This window comes from Penaeus japonicus, unplaced genomic scaffold (genome assembly GCF_977035675.1).
Source record: "Penaeus japonicus unplaced genomic scaffold, GWHDUDI00000001_assembly GWHDUDI00000036, whole genome shotgun sequence".
Classification (NCBI taxonomy): domain Eukaryota; kingdom Metazoa; phylum Arthropoda; class Malacostraca; order Decapoda; family Penaeidae; genus Penaeus; species Penaeus japonicus.
In genome coordinates, this window is record NW_028234438.1 from 20,353,071 (window position 1) to 20,358,070 (window position 5,000).

Genomic DNA, 5,000 nt, shown 5'->3' on the forward strand with positions numbered 1-5,000 from the left:
TCTCTAGTCTCTCTCTCTCTCTCTCTCTATCTATCTATCTATCTATCTCTCTCTCTCTCTCTATCTCTCTCTCTCTCTCTCTCTCTCTATCTATCTATCTATCTATCTATCTATCTCTCTCTCTCTCTCTCTCTCTCTCTCTCTCTCTCTCTCTCTCTCTCTCTCTCTCTCTATCTATCTATCTATCTATCTATCTATCTATCTATCTCTCTCTATCTCTCTCTCTCTCTCCTCTCCTCTCTCCCCTCTCTCCTCTCTCTTCTCTCCTCTTCTCTCTTCTCTTCCGCTCTCGCTCTCTTCATTAAGCATTATTAAGTAATCCCAGAAGAGAAGAAGGAAACGTGCCCCACCAGAGCAATTGCATCAAATGGATATTGCAACAGTCTATCCACAATCAAGTTAACAACACAAAGTTAACAAGCAATAAGTATAGCATATATATGACATATGACGTCACAACACTCATGTTCATTAAGATCTCATGATACACACTTAAGGAAACTGGTTTGGTCTGTGAGAGTATAGTAATACCAACAGACTGATGTTTAGTGAAGACGCTTTAAAAGATGCAATTTGTTGCATTCTAAGGGGGTGACTCGACGATTAGACTCCAGTCTTTTTCTCTTTTTTTTTTCTTTTTTTTTGCCACGGAAGGAACTGTTCGTCTTATTTACGGTCATTTTCTTGTTCTCTATCTCTCTATCTCTGTTTTTTTTTTTCTACTTTTTTTTGTTTATTTTTTTTTTTTTTTTTTTTTTGGGCAGTGGTCTCTCTCTATCCATAGTGATCTGTCTGTCTATCTGCTTTATCTCGGTTTAATCCGCTCTCTGTCCCCATTTATCTATCTATCTATCTACAGTATATCTGTCTATCTATCAGTTTATTTTTCTATCTATCTGTTTATCTATCTCTCTGCCTGGCTGTCTGTTCATCTATCTTTTTACCTGTCCGTTTGTCTATCTATCTACCCACCTATCTATCTCTTACTCTCTCTCTCTCTCTCTTTCTCTCTCTCTCTCTCTCTCTCTCTCTCTCTCTCTCTCTCTCTCTTTCTCCTCGCTCTCCTCAATCGCTCTCTCTTTCCATTTATCTATCTGTCTATTTATCTATTAATCTATCTATCTACTTATCTATTCATCTATCTATCTATTTATCTATCCATCTCTTGCTCTCTCTCTTTCTCATTCCATTTATCTATCTATCAATTTATCTATTCATCTATCCATCTCTTACTCTCTCTATCTCTTTCTATCTGTCTTTCTATTTATATATCTATCCCTTACTCTCTCTCTCTCTCTCTCTCTCTCTCTCTCTCTCTCTCTCTCTCTCTCTCTCTCTCTCTCTCTCTCTCTCTCACTCTCTCTCTCTCTACTTCACCGCCTCCTTTTTTCTTTCTCATACGAACAAACGAACATAAATACAGACAAATCCGCCAAAAAAAAATGCATAAATGGACGTCCACATGACTGCGTTTATGTTGCGCCACCAAGCGTCCACAGGGTCAAAGGTAATTCTTGCAATCTTAAGAAATCTCTAAGTCAACGTCCTGCGTTAATAAAAAAATATATGTGACTTTGATTGAATATGTTCTTTCTGCGTTTATGTATTGTAAAAGAAAGATCTATACAAAAGGTAAGAAATTAATATAGAAAAGAAAAAAACATAAATGATTTTAAGCCTGTAGTGCACTGCGACAATACTAGGAGCGTCGTGATTGGTTCCACTGACACAATTGACCAATGGGCGAAACGAACACAAAGACCATTCAGAACACGTTCTCCGTTCATGTAAATTGGTCTTCTGTGCTTTGAATTAATAACTACTACACTGTCTTAACGCATTTCATTAATTGGTTAAGAATTTCAGTCTTAATCTGTTAAGTACAGAGAGAGGCATAAGGACTTTGCGCTGCGTGTTGTTATATAGTGCGCGCGCGCGGGCGCGTGTGTGTATAGGTGTATGTGTGTGCGTGCCAACGTGTGTGTGTGTGTGTGTGTGTTTGTATGTGTGTGTGTATGTGTGTGCAAGTGTAGGTTTGTGTGTGTTTTGAAATGTTTTTTTTTTGTATGATGGTGTGTGTTGTGTGTGTATGTGTTGTGCCAGTGTAGGTATGTGTTGTTGTGTAAGTTTCTTATACTATACGTGACTATACTGTCGGTGGCGTGTTTGTGGGTTGATTGTTTATTGGAAAGTTTTCATTTGTTAATTTGTGTACCATTGTGTTGTGTTCGATTTGTTTTTCGCTTGTGATAACTGGATGCTTATCTTCCACAGTATTGTGACATTGCGTAGATGTCTCCACTGTGAACAAAATAAAAAGTCCGGATGAATGGCTCCATGATCTACTTCTCAGAATTTCAACACTATTGATAAGATTTGACAGATTAATAAACAGGAGCATTCTTTCTGTTCCTCCTTTTTATCTAAAGATGGGATGAAATAAACAAACTAATAAATGGGCTGATAAATAATTCATACCAGGCATCTCTAAAGAAAAAAAGAAAATTATATTTATTCTTTTTTCTTCTACCTTATGATCAACATCATTTCCTTTTCTCGGTGTCCTTCAATCAAGTTGCTGAATTATTTTCAAGATGATAAAAAAATGGATGAAATAAGATATTGCACTAATAATACATGAAATTATTGCTTGTCCGTTAATCAAAAGTCCCTATCACTTTTAATTTCTTAACAGATTCCTCCTTTCCAGTCTCAGGCTGACACAGATTCCCTCCTTTGCAGTCTCAGTGTTGACACAATTCCTACTTTGCGCTACTGCTGAATCAGAGGCCGCAACTTTGCAATCGCAGGCTGTCATAGATTCCCCCTTTGCAGGCGCACGTCACATGAAGTCCCCCCTTTGCAGTCTCAGGCTGACACAGATTCCTCCCTTTGCAGTCTCAGGCTGACACAGATTCCTCCCTTTATAGTCTCAGGCTCACCCAGATTCCCCCCTTTGTAGTCTCAGGCTGACACAGATGCCTCACTTTGCAATCTCAGGCTGACACAGATTCCCCCCTTTGCAGTCTCAGGCTGACACAGATTCCTCCCTTTGCAGTCTCAGGCTGACACAGATTCCTCCCTTTGCAGTCTCAGGCTGACACAGATTCCCCCCTTTGCAGTCTCAGGCTGACACAGATTCCCCCCTTTGCAGTCTCAGGCTGACACAGATTCCTCCCTTTGCAGTCTCAGGCTGACACAGATTCCCCCCTTTGCAGTCTCAGGCTGACACAGATTCCCCCCTTTGCAGTCTCAGGCTGACACAGATTCCCCCCTTTGCAGTCTCAGGCTGACACAGATTCCTCCCTTTGCAGTCTCAGGCTGACACAGATTCCCCCCTTTATAGTCTCAGGCTCACCCAGATTCCCCCCTTTGTAGTCTCAGGCTGACACAGATGCCTCACTTTGCAATCTCAGGCTGACACAGATTCCCCCCTTTTGTGCATCTCAGGCTGACCTATTCCTCCTTTTGCAGTCGTCAGGCTGACACGATCCCTCCACTTGGCAGTCTCTCAGGCTGACTCAGTGATTCTTATCTCTACCGGGCTGGACCAATGCGACACAGAGTCCGCCCGGGGCTGTCGCAGAGCTGATCTCGAGTCCCTCACCTTTGCAGTCTCAGGCTGACACAGATTCCCCCCTTTGCAGTCTCAGGCTGACACAGATTCCTCCCTTTGCAGTCTCAGGCTGACACAGATTCCTCCCTTTGCAGTCTCAGGCTGACACATATTCCCTCCTTTATAGTCTCAGGCTGACACAGATTCCTCCCTTTGCAGGCGCCAGCTTCACAGAGTCCGCCCTTTGCAGCGTCAGCGGACACAGAGTCCGCCCTTTGCAGTCGCAGCTGACAACAATTCCTCACTTTGCTAGGGGCGCAGCTGACAACAGATTCCTCCCCTTTGGCAGCCAGGCTGACACAGATTCCTCCCTTTGCAGTCTCAGGCTGACACAGATTCCTCCCTTTGCAGTCTCAGGCTGACACAGATTCCTCCCTTTGCAGTCTCAGGCTGACTCAGATTCCCCCCTTTGTAGTCTCAGTCTTACCCAACTCCTACTCTTGCGATAATAATAACCATATTGATAAAAACAATAAAATAATGATAAAGATTATCATAACAAACAAGTAAATAAAGAAGAAACATACTCATGAATGAAAACATAAACAATAAAACGAACACACAGATAGATAGAGAGAATAAACACTTAACCCAATAAATAATGATAAAAAAAAACACTTAACCCAATAAACAATCTAAAAAAAAAAAAAAAAAAAAAAAAACACCTGCTCGCATCTCTAAATTGATTCACATGTTCTTGGAGTCTCCGCTTTTTCCCACGATCTGTCTTAAGAGGTCACAAGGACCTGTCTTCAAGACTTAAAAAAAAGAGGAAACAGCTACTGTTCCATGGCGCGTCTTGTGTGGTTCGGCAATTTGGTTATTTACCAGGTGTTTATTTCTCTCTCTGTCTCTCTGTCTCTCTCGCTCGCTCGTTCTTTCTTTCGGTCTCTCACTCGCGCTCTCTATCGATCTATCATCTATTTTATCTAGCGTTGTCTATCTATATATCTTTAGCTTGCTGCTCGCTGGCGTCTTTTTTTGTGTGCTTCTCTCGTTTGATCGCGCTCTCTCACTTTCTCTCGATCTAGCTATCCTATCTATCTACTCTCTCCTCTCTCTCTATATCGAGCACCTATCGATCTATCTATCTATCTCGCGCGCATCGATCTCTCTCTCTCTCGCTCTCTCTCTCTTTTCTCTTTTCCGCCCTTTCCATCCCCCCTCTCCCAACTCTCGCTCTCTCGCTCTCTCGCTCTGTCCCGCCGGTCACCCCTCCCCTCTCTCTCTCTCGCTCCCTCTTTACTCTCTCTCTTCTCCCACTAGCCGTTCTCTCCCTCCCTCTCGCCCACGTCTCGCCGCGCGCCGTTGTTCGCGCTATTTACCTGCGTCATCACACTCACTATGACTCACACATGAATATGGAGATGAGGTAACAGGATCT